Source organism: Callithrix jacchus, chromosome X (genome assembly GCF_049354715.1).
Source record: "Callithrix jacchus isolate 240 chromosome X, calJac240_pri, whole genome shotgun sequence".
In the NCBI taxonomy this organism is placed as follows: domain Eukaryota; kingdom Metazoa; phylum Chordata; class Mammalia; order Primates; family Cebidae; genus Callithrix; species Callithrix jacchus.
The window spans coordinates 134,299,510-134,311,739 of record NC_133524.1 but is presented as its reverse complement, the minus strand read 5'-3'; the positions used below and the strand labels follow the sequence as shown (position 1 = coordinate 134,311,739).

At 38.5% G+C, this 12,230-nt stretch overlaps 1 long non-coding RNA gene across 1 annotated transcript in view; it reads left to right on the top strand.

The window, feature by feature from the left end:
* LOC144581166 (uncharacterized) overlaps nucleotides 1-12,230 on the top strand; it is a 102,491-nt gene that overhangs the window by 24,719 nt on the left and 65,542 nt on the right. Inside the window, exon 2 of the long non-coding RNA XR_013531695.1 lies at nucleotides 897-1,019. This is a non-coding gene — a long non-coding RNA (uncharacterized LOC144581166). The remainder of the gene's footprint in view (nucleotides 1-896; nucleotides 1,020-12,230) is intronic.

The window sequence follows — 12,230 nt, the reverse complement described above, 5'->3', positions numbered from 1 at the left end:
GTTTGATGGCATTGAGAGACTAGTTTGGAGTAGAGATGAAAATGGGCCTGGTAGAACAGATGTATCATTTCTTGTCTCTTTGTATTATGTCTGAGCAGATGATTTTTCCTTAGAAATAGGTGAGAAAACTCCATAACCCATTACTTCAAGAATCCAAACCAAGAGGAGATGCAACCTAATAGATAAAGTAGAAGTAGATTACTGTGACCTAGTGAGGGTACCATGACCTTTTTTCCTGGGGTCATGATGATCCCAGGTTCCAGCTGAATCTGTCAACCAGAGTTGAAGCATCTATATACCTTAGCTGCACCTTTATTGCACAGTGTTGCATGCCTCTGGAAAATTGTTCTAAATTCTGTTGGTTTTGCATGACCTTGGTTAGCCTCACTGCACAGAGTAGTTTTGTTCCTCGGGGAGTTCATTGGTGAAAAATCAAATTGTATATTTTCTCTCTACCCTTTCCAAAGGAAGGCACATTTGTCTCCCAGAACTTCCAGAGGCACCTCACAGTGATCAGTTGGCAATCCTAGCCAACCACATCTCTGGCAAGATCACATTCATTTCAGCTTATTAATTATGTGTAAAGTAACCTAGGGGTCCCCAAATGTGTATCCACATAACTGAGTATATCAATCACAAAGAATATTGTCATGGTTAAGGATAACCTCCTAAAATACAAGTCATGAATTAGGTAAAATATTTCTCAATGAGGAAAAAGATGTCAATGTACGTTTTACGTTGGGATTTGGTTCATATCATTTAAGCTCTTACTAAGTCTCAGTAAGAGGCATTTCAAATAGTTCATTCTTGAGTCAATAACTTCCTAACTTTAAAAGATTATCACTTGATTCACAGCATATTTTCAGTTGAGTTTTTTGTTTTTTGTTTTATTTTAGATGGACTTTCATTCTTGTCACTCAGGCTGGAGTGCAATGACACGATCTCAGCTCACCGCAACCTCCACCTCCCAGGTTCGAGAGATTCTCCTGCCTCAGCCTCCCAAGTAGCTGGGATTATAGGTATGTGCCACCATGCTGACTAATTTTTTGTATTTTTAGTAGAGACAGGGTTTCACCATGTTGGCCAGGCTGGTCTCGAACTCCTGACATCAGGTGATCCCCCTGCCTCCACCTTCCAAAGTTCTGGGATTACAGGTGTGAGCCACCATGCCCGGCCTCTGTTGATTTTTAATAGCTGTTACATTTCTTTGTGTCAAAGAGTCTGAACATACATAGAAGGAAGGAAAGAGAATTCAAAAATGTTTTGGCATTAGGTGATTGTGGTTTGGCTCATATTTATGTTCAATTGAACAGTAAGGTATTTGGATAGCCCCACTGGAATCAGAAGTATAGCCACACTTGGGTTCTCCCCTACTTTGGACTTTCTACGGAGAATAAGAAACAGCATGGTTAGGGAAATAGACTCTAAAAATGTCACGGTTTTGTCCCGGGAGCAAGTTGAATCATGTGGCTTCGGCCTGTGTTTAGTGTCCATAGCCTTGTGTGATGTATGTTCAGATTGCTGCTTTGAATATAATTTTGGACAAATGGCACTTTGCTGTTGACATTCTCTTTCTGTCTGGCCTAGAGAGGCAAAAAGCGTCTTAAAATTTCCAGGGTCTATATTTATAATCCTTTACATCTTGGATGATCTTGCACATTTATAAAAACTGAATCCGTTTGTTTTGGTGAGTCTGGGCCGGAGGGCATCCTGCCCATTGTTCGGTGGTTTCTGAGTTGACTCTTTCTCTGTGATTTAATTTCCTGACTATTTTCTAACCCATTGCAACCACACATAAATACCATATATAACATATTTCCTTAGGTAAAATGCATTTCAAATTCTAGTCTGGGATGATCTGACTCAGTAATAGAAAGAAAAACAAGAATTCCTAATTAAGTTAACTCAGCAGTTATGTGAAAGAGGCAGCATTACATGCTCATGGGAGTGGAAAGTCCTGGCACAAATCTCTGTCGTGCCACCTAATAGCTGTGTGAAATTGGCAGGTTATTTAAATTCCCCCAAAACTCAGTTTTCTCATTTTTAAAAAGAATTATGTTGATGATTAATGAGTTAATACAGGGAAATTTCTAGTACTATGTCTAGCACCTGCTTAGTGCTGAGTAAATGTTTAAAACTTTTTAAAAATATTGCTGTGTCTATAAAAGAACTCCTCAAATATTTAAGATTAGGAACTAAAAACACAAGGAAGTCTTTGGTTCAAATTATTACTGGGTTGGGGTCTACCTGTATTCAACCCCACTTTTAAGAAACAGTGTAAAAATAGATACAGGAAGCAAAAGAGAAACTATAGATTGAGCTTTGTGTTGTTATTGGCTTGGTTATGTATCTGTAAATGAATCAATTAGTAGTTTCAAATATCTACTGTTTCAACTATCTCCTTGTGTGCCTCTCTCTGCACCACAAATCACAACAGATTACAACTGCTTGGTTCTCTTTCTCATTAACTTGTGAGTTCCTAAGAAAGGATAAGAACTGTGCCCTTCTGACTGGATCTCCAAAATTTAGCCCAGTGTTTACCTTGCACTCATGATATAAGAACTATTATTATTAGGACAATAGAGTATGTTTAGGTGCCAACTTGCATATAGCAAAAATGAGCTCTAATATACTATGGGAATTCTGAGCAGAATAATAATTGGTTCAAGCTGTCTTGAAATACTATGTCAATGGGGTACACCTGGATGTGTGTGGAAAAATTTCAAACTGTCCTTCCTCAAAAATGCAAAGGGAATTGGAAAGAAGTGTCTACGTATAAGATTAGGCTGCATGATGAGACACAAAGTCATGTAATGTATATAATTTATTTGTAAATCCCCAAAATATTTTAGCATCATTGTTTTACTGTTGGCATATTTCACAAATTGAAGCCTATCTAGCCCTTTGTAATTAGAGATACTTACTTTTTCTTTGTGAAATGAAGACTCATGTCATTGAGTATTTTAATACTACCTCTGCTACCAAACATTTAAATATGGAAGGACCTATTCAAAGCAATAGCCTGGGTAACCAGCCATCTATAGACATTCGTACTTAGAAAAGAAGCAAAGCAGGGCCCTAAATAGTCCAGGTCAACTTGTATTACAAGAAACACCATCACAAAAAAACCTTCATATGGCAGGAAGTCCTACTGATGGCTGGATTTCAAGCACTATCTGTTATAGCTGTATTCCTGTACAGCAGAGGAATTTGGCATCTGTCCATGTAGTTTGTTCTAGCAGGATTTGACCTATTACTGGAGGTAAATTCTGAAACTGTGAGGCTCGACTGAACTGTGGGTGGAGTGCAGGACCAGCCATGGAGAATGGATGCCTTGTAGGCCCAGTTGGTACCCTATGCAACCAGGAGCAGCAGGTTTGGCTGGGACTGCTGGTTGAAATTGTTCACTGGCTACAAAAGCATTGGTGTATTTACTGGCCATCATGAAAAACCATCATTACAACATTCCAAGATGGAGTGAGTCATCATCCTGATGATAAAGCATGTTCTAGGATAAACATTGGCTCCAGGTAATCTTGTCATAATATTTTAAAAGAAGGGAGATCTCGATATAGAATTCAGAAAGCAGGGACAATTATGTAAAATGGAGTCAAGTCACTGGACTTTTTTTTGTTTTTGTTTGTTTGTTTGTTTTGAGATGGAGTCTCGCTCTGTCACCCAACCTGGAGTGCAATGGCACAATCTTGGCTCACTGCAACCTCCACTTCTCAGGTTCAGGTGATTCTCCTGCCTCAGCCTCTTGAGTAGCTGGGATTACAGGCACCTGCCTCCCTGCTTGGCTTATTTTTGTATAGACATTCATACTTAGAAAAGAAGCAGACATACTTCTTTTTTGTATAGACATTCGTACTTAGCAAAGTAGAGATGGGGTTTCATCACGTTGGTCAGGCTGGTCTTGAACTCCTGACCTCGGGTTATCTGCCCACTTCGGCTGCCCAAAGTGCTGGAATTACGAGTGCGAACCACCACACCTGACTACTGGATCTTGTTAACCTAGACTCCCCAGACTGAAAATAGTGAGAGGATGTGAACTAACCAGTAGACACAAAATCATTTTCTAAGGACTTGCAGTGGAGGGGGACATGGGGGAGGAAGCAGCATATTAGCATAATACTGTCATTCTAGATAAAAACTATGTTCTGTTAATTTCTTCCCTCCAGATTGCAAGGCACAGACTTGAATCCATGAATTTTCTCTCTCTTACATTCCTTATTTTTTTCCTTTTTATCTGCCATTTTACTGTCCTTCAGATAGAAAATTCTTGGGTTTTGGTTAGGTGCGGTGCTCACACCTGTAATCCCAGCACTTTGGGAGACAGAGGCGGGCAGATCACTTGAGCTCAGGAGTTCAAGACTAGCCTGGGCAATGTGATGAAGCCCCATCTCTACTAAAAATCCAAAAATTAGCTGGACATGATGGTGTGTGACTGTGGCCCCAGATACTTGGGAGGCTGAGGTGGGAGGATTGCTTGAGCCTGGGAGGTGGAGGCTACAGTGAGCACAGATCGTGCCAATGCACTTTAGCCTGGGCAACCGAGTGAGACTCTCTCTCAAAAAAAGAAAAGAAGAAAAGAAAATTTGGGTGTTTTTATAATTTCCCCTGCTGTATTCCCTCAATTCATTACCATTTTCTACTTCCTCCCTTCTTATGTCCTCAAAGCATGAGCATTCCTATTCATTTTTTCATGATTTAGACATGTTAAGCCAAAATTCATGGAGAGCAGATCATTTAACACACTTAAAATACGTCAATTAAGTAATGTTCTACTGTATTGACCTCAGAGAGAGAAAGTCAAAAACCAAACACTGACTCTCTGAATAGGGGATAAGTTTCATTCACTCAAGTGTTCACTGAATGACTATGCTGATCACTGCATCAAGACTGCCCCTCCTCCCACATGAGAGTCTTTTTTTTTTTTTTTTTTTTTGAGATGGAGTCTTGCTCTTGTCACCCAGGCTGGAGTGCAATGGCACGATATCAGCTCAGTGAAACCTCTACCTCCGGGGTTCAAGCGATTCTCCTGCCTCAGCCTCCCGAGTAGTTGGGATTATAGGCGCCCATCACCACATCTGGCTCATTTTTGTATTTTTAGTAGAGATGGGATTTGACGATGTTGGCCAGGCTGGTCTCGAACTCCTGACCTCAGGCGATACATCCTCCTCAGCCTCCCAAAGTACTGGGATAACAGGCGTGAGCCATCACGCTCGGCCAGAGAGTCCTTTTATAAAGTAAAATAAGCATCAGATCCAATTCTATTTTGCATTCTTTCATGCCATCAGCATGCACTGAGCACCAACTACTATCTGGCAGGTATCGTGCTAGGTGCTCGGACAGGACCTGGAATGAACACTCATTTCCCAGAACTCACAGTCTAGAGGTGGGAGGCAAACAAGTAAATAGGCAGTACAATAAAACTTTCTGTATTGCCACATTCTAATTAGGAAGCATGAACAAGAAAGTGCCATTCCTCATTAAAAAATGACACAGGACTTTTTCCCTCTTAAGGACAGCTCTAGGAAAAGCTCCAGAATAGGAGGAAATGACCACACAAGAGGCCTCATCTCCTTTCTCATTTCTCTTCACTTTTGGGCTTCTCTCACTTGGGTTCCCAATACCACTAGTCTTCCACGAATTCACTTTTTTTCATACTATTCACATGTATTGAGTTCCTCCTATATATCAGGTACTATACTCCATGTTTCAGATACTAAGACACTGTTTCAGCAGTTAGTGAACTGCCAATCTACTGGGAGAGGCAGACAAGGAAAAAGTCAGTTACGGTTGGCAATTACGGTGTGGTAAATGCATATATTCTGCAACTTACTAGTCACTATCCAGTTAGGTATTGGGTACAATAATTATAATGTAATAATTATATTTATTCACAATATTAATTTTTACATTAAAAATCATTTAGTCTTTATTATAAAAATTACTGTTTTTTCTATTGAAAGAACCAATTTTATTTTAGTTAGATTACCTTTCAAAGTATTAAGGAAATATAATACAGAAATTGATACAGGTAATGGGGTGTGGCAGCTCACACCTAGAATCCCAGCACTTTGGGAGGCCCAGGTGGGCTAATCGCTTGAGCCCAGGAGTTGGACGCCAGCCTGGGCAGCACAGTGAAACCCTGTCGCTACAAAAAAAAAAATTAGCCGGGCATGATGGTGCTCACCTGTAGTCCTAGCTACTTGGGATGCTGAGATGGGAGGATCACTTGAGCCCAGGAAGTTGAGGCTGCAGTCAACTGAGATTGTGCAACTGCACTCCAGCCAGAAAGAGAGAGGAATGAGTCCCTGGCTCAAAGAACAAAACAGAAGAAACAGACAAACAAAAAACCCAGGTAATTCTAAACCAAAATCTCCATCTATACACAACAAAACTAAAAAAGAGGAAGACAAACTAGAAATGCTTTCTCTAAACAAGAATAACATCTTACTCTCAATATAAAGATTTCAGTCTCTGATCCCTCTCCCCAAATTAAAGTCTTCAAAAACATTTCTCTAAAATTATAAGTCAAGATGTAGGATTATTTGAAGATGAAAGAGTTAGAGGAAAATGTTTGGATTGTCATAACACTATTTCCTTAACACTTTACTTATAAGCAAAGAGTCAGAATTTTTAACTGAAGCTTAAAATATTTTGCACAAAAGAACTGACACCTTAATGCATGCATAGTGTTGCACATTATTTTAAGATTGCATTCAAAAAAATAGCTGAAGTAATGTCTAATCTTAAAACGCTTATTATTTTTACATTGTCTTTATTTTACATATTTACCTGGCTATTTTTGATAATATTTTATTCTATAAATTTTATCATCTAATATTTAAATCAGAATTAGAATGTGTGTTCAATATTTAGATTTGTTTTAAATTTTACATGTAATAATTGTACATATTTATGTGGTACACACTGATGTTTCTATACATACAATGTATAGTGATCAAATCAAGATAATTAGCATATCCATCACCTCCAACACTTATCATTTCTCATATTGGGAACATTCAAAACCCTCTCTTCTAGCTATTTGATAATATATAATAAATTGTTGTTCATTGTAGTCACCCTACAGTGCTATAGAACACTAGAATTTATTCCTCCTTTCTAATTGTAATTTTGCTTCTGTTAACCAATCTCTCTGTGTGTCCTCCCTACCTACTCTTCCCAGGCTCTGGTAGCCACTATTTTACTCTCTATTTCTCTAAGATCAATTTTTTAACTTCCAAATATGAGTGAGGACATGTAGTATTTGTCTTTCTTTTTCTGGCTTATTTCACTTTATGTGTTAGGCGTTGGATATAATAATTATAAAAATTATAACATAAATCATTCTATTACTAAAACTTTATTTTTACACTAAAAGAATTTAATACGGGAAATGATCCAAGATGGCCGATCGCTAACATCCCGGGATTGCAGCTCTCAGGGAAGGCGCGGAGAACTAGAGGACGCCACATTTTCAGACAAAGTCTGGTTGCTCACGGAGCAGAAGATCCCCCAGTGGTGGAAACACACAAGTCGCCAGCGCGACTCTCGTGGTCCGCGCAGCGGCTGTGACGGCACCTCGACGCAGCAGCGCTCGGCGCAGAGTAAACAGGACCGGTTCCCCTTCTGACCGAGGTTTGGAGCCCCCGGGAAGGCAGAGTCGCCTACTACGGAAACAAGAAGGAAGCCCGACAGGAGAATCCTGGGCAGAAAAGCACCATCAGTTTTAACGCAGCTGCTCTGGCCCTGGGAACTAACAACCTGGACGTCCACTCAAGAGACCTAATCTGAAAGTTGGTAATTTCAAAGACGACAGGAGGATAAATTTACAATGACGGGAAGAAACCAGCATAAAAAAGCTGAGAATACTCAAAGTCAGAACGCCTCTCCCTCTAAAGATGATCACAATTCCACATCAACAATGGAACAAGGCTTGATGGAGAACGAGTGCATCCTGATGACAGAATCACTCTTCAAGGAATGGATAATAACAAACTTCGGTGAGTTAAAAGAACATGTTGTAGCCCAACGTAAAGAAAGTAGGAACTTTGAAAAAAGGTTTGATGAAATCCTATTGAGAATAGACAACTTAGAGAGGAGTATGAGTGAATTAATGGAACTGAAGAATACAATACAGGAACTCCGAGAAGTCTGCACAGGTTTAAACACTCGAATTGTTCAAGCAGAAGAAGGGATATCAGAGGTCAAAGTCCAACTTAATGAAATAAAACGTGAAGAAAAGATTAGAGAAAAAAGGATAAAAAGGAATGAGCAAAGTCTCCAAGATATGTGGGACTATGTGAAAAGACCAAATTTACGTTTGATAGGTGTACCTGAATGCGACGGAGAGAATGAATCCAAGCTGGAAAATACCCTTCAGGATATTATTCAGGAAAATTTTCCTAAACTAGCAAAGCAGGTCAACATTCAACCCCAGGTAATACAGAGAACACCACAAAGATATTCCTCAAGAAGAGCAACCCCAAGGCACATAATCGTTAGATTCACCAGGGTTGAAACGAAGGAGAGGATACTAAGGGCAGCCAGAGAGAAAGGTCAGATTACCCATAAAGGCAAGCCTATCAGACTTACAGCAGATCTCTCAGCAGAAACTCTACAAGCCAGAAGAGAGTGGGGGCCAATATTCAACATCCTCAAAGAACAGAACCTTCAGCCCAGAATTTCATATCCAGCCAAACTAAGCTTCACAACTGAAGGAAAAATAAAATCTTTTATGAACAAGCAAGAACTCAGAGATTTTATTACCACCAGGCCTGCTTTACAAGAGCTTCTGAAAGAAGCATTACACACAGAAAGAAACAACCAGTATTAGCCTTTCTAAAAATACACCAAAAAGTAAAGAGCACCAACACAAAGAAGAATTTACACCAACAAATGGATAAAACAGCCAGTCAACATCAAATGGCAGTAACCCTAAATTTAAATTGACTGAATTCCCAATCAAAAGACACATCCAAAACCCAACAGCATGTTACATCCAGACCTGTTTCACATGCAAGGATACACAAAGACTCAAAACAAAGGGATGGAGAAAGATTTACCAACCAAATGGAGAGCAAAAATAAATAATAAATAAATAAAAAGCTGGAGTTGCAATTCTTGTATCGGATAAAATAGATTTTAAAGCCACAAAGATATAGTGATAAAAGGATCAATGCAACAACAAGAGCTAACGATCCTAACACCCAGATAGGAGACTTAGATTCAATGAGACAGAAAATTAATAAGGATATCAAGGGCTCGAACTCAGATCCAGAACAAGTAAACTTAATAAATATTTATAGAGCTCTCCACTTTAAATACATTCTTGTCAATACCACATCACACCCACCCATTAGTTTAAATGAAACATTGATTGGCCATTATTAATACCCAATTTTTTTCAAAATAAAGTAATATTTCCATTTACTCTCCCTCTTTCTCTTCCTCTTTCTTCCTCTCCTTTACTTATTTTTTTTTTCTTTCCTTCTCTCAAAAAAAAAAAAGAAATCAACTTGTAAACCTCTAGATCCAGGTCGGCAATGTCTCTTTCATTGCTTGATTTCCTTTCTTCCCTTCCCTCCCTCCCTCCCTCCCGCCTTCCTCCCCCCCAAAAAAAAAAGAATTTAATACTTATTATTAAAATTATTATTTACGTTATAACTAAGATTTTTTTACTCCTTATGATTCTGAACACTTTATCACCTCATTTAAAACACTCCCTAGTTTGCAGATGAGAAAACAGAGTTGCAGAGAGATGCAATCACTTGCTTAAGTTCCCCTGGCTAGTTAAGGACAGATTTGGAGTTGGTCTCTAAGGCCAACTAAATTGAAAGCTTGCATTTCCATCCATTCTCCTGTCATAAAGAAAAGACAGCCTCTGTCCTCACGATGCTCACAGCAGTGGGGGAGATGGAAGGAAACAGAAAATTGTAACACTGTGGGATGCTAAGATAAAAGTGAATAAATAAGTCTTCGATGAGAGCGTTAATTAGAAAAGCGAGTGATAGTAGATAATTCTGGTTCTCCATGTGTGCTTTTTCTTCTTAGAATCAGAGAGAGAAAACCTACCTGGAGATGAGATCTTAAGGACTTATATCTTTAAAGGTAGAAAGAGAAAAGGACGGCCAGGCACGGTGGCTCACATCTGTAATTCCAGCACTTTGGGAGGCTGAGGTGGGCGGATCACTTGAGGTCAGGAGTTCGAGACCAGCCTGGTCAGTATGATGAAACCCCGTCTGTCTCTACTAAAAATGCAAAAGGTAGTTGGCTTGATGGTGCATGTCTGTAGTCCCAGCTGCTTGGGAGGCTGAGGCACGAGAATTGCTTGAACCTGGGAGGTGGAGGTTGCAGTGAGCCAAGATTGCGCTCCTGCACTCCAGTCTGGGTGACAGAGTGAGACTCTGTCTAAAACAAAAACAAAAATCAGGAAATTTCAATTTTATTTTTGTATGGCAGTAAAATTTGCATACAAAAGATTTATCATTTTAGCTATTTTTAAGTGTACAGTTCACTGGCTTTGAGTATGTTCACATTGTTGTATGACCTTTACCATTATCTATCTCTAGAATTTTTTCATCATCTCAAAGAGAAACTCTGTACCCACTAATTCCCCATTATCCTCTCCCCAAAGCCCGTGGTAACTATTCTACTTTCTGTCTCTATTTTAACCAGTATTCTGACTCTTCCAGGTATCTCATATAAGCAGAATCATACAATATTTGTCCTTTTGCCTTATTTCTCTTATCATAATGTTTCCAGTTTCATCTATGTTGCAGCATATGTCAAGTTTCTTTCCTTCTTAAGACTTAATATTTCATTGTAATATCTATATATAAAATATAATATTTTGTTTATTCGTTGGTTGATGGACACGGGTTCTTTCCACATTTTGGCTATTGTGAATAGCATTTTATGTACAAATATTATTTTTAGCCCCTGCTTTCAAATCTTTTAAATATATATTAATATCTAGCAGTAGAATTGCCAGGCCATATGGACTTCTAAGTTTAACATTTGTGAAATCACCAAACTGTTTTCTACAATGGCCACACCATTTTAACACTCCCACCAGCAATACATGAAAGGTCCAATTTTTTCACAACCTTGTCAACACTCGTTATTTTCTGGGTTTCTTTTTTGTCGTTGTTTTGTCTTTAAATTACAGCCATCCTAGTGTGTGGGTAACGGTATCTCATTGTAGTTTTAATTTGCATTTCTAGAGAAGTAATGATATTGCGTATCTTTTCATATGCCTATTGGCCATTTGTGTATCTTCTTTGCAGAAATATCTATTCAAGTCCTTTACCCAGTTTAAACTGGATTATTTGGTTTTTATTATTGAACTGTAGGAGTTTTTAATACATTCTGAATATTAACGCATTATCAGATATATGATTTGCAAATATTTTTTCCCATTCAGTAGTTTGTCTTTTTACCTTCTTGATAGTATCCTTTGGTGAGCAAAACATTCTTAATTTGGGGGAAGTCCAATTTTTTTTTCTTTTGTTGTCTGTGCATTTTATATAATATTCATAAAGTCATTGACAAATCAGATATCATGAAGATTTTTTCCAATATTTTCTTCTAAGAGCTTTATAGTTTTAGGTTTTACATTTAGGTCTTTGGTCTATTTTTTAGTTATTAAGGTCATGTTTAATAACAATAATGTTATATTCATAATAACAATGGCATTTTAAAATGCTTAAAATATATTGTTACATGGAAAATGTAAGTTATAAAAGAGTATTTACAAAATGCCCAATTTTATTTTATTTACCTTTTCAATGTGTCTTTTTGAAAATTTGTTATTTTTGTTATATATATATAAAAATTGAGACTCGGCACAGTGGCTCATGCCTGTAATGCCAGCACTTTGGGAGGCCGGGACAGGTGGATCATGAGGTCAGTAGTCCAAGACCAGCCTGACCAAGATGGTGAAACCCCATCTCTACTAAAAAAAACAAAAAATTAGCCAGGCATGGTGGTGGGCACCTTTAATCCCAGCTACTAGGGAAGCTGAGGCAGAGAATTGCTTGAACCCAGGAGGCAGACTTTGTAGTGAGCCAAGATGGTACCATGGCACTCCAGCCTGGGTGACAGAGAGGCTCCATCTCAAAAAAAAGAAAGGGAAAAACAAAGTTGAATGCATAAAAATAGATAATAGAACAGTGGTTACCCTGGGCAAGGAGAGGAGAAAAATGGAAAAGTAAGGG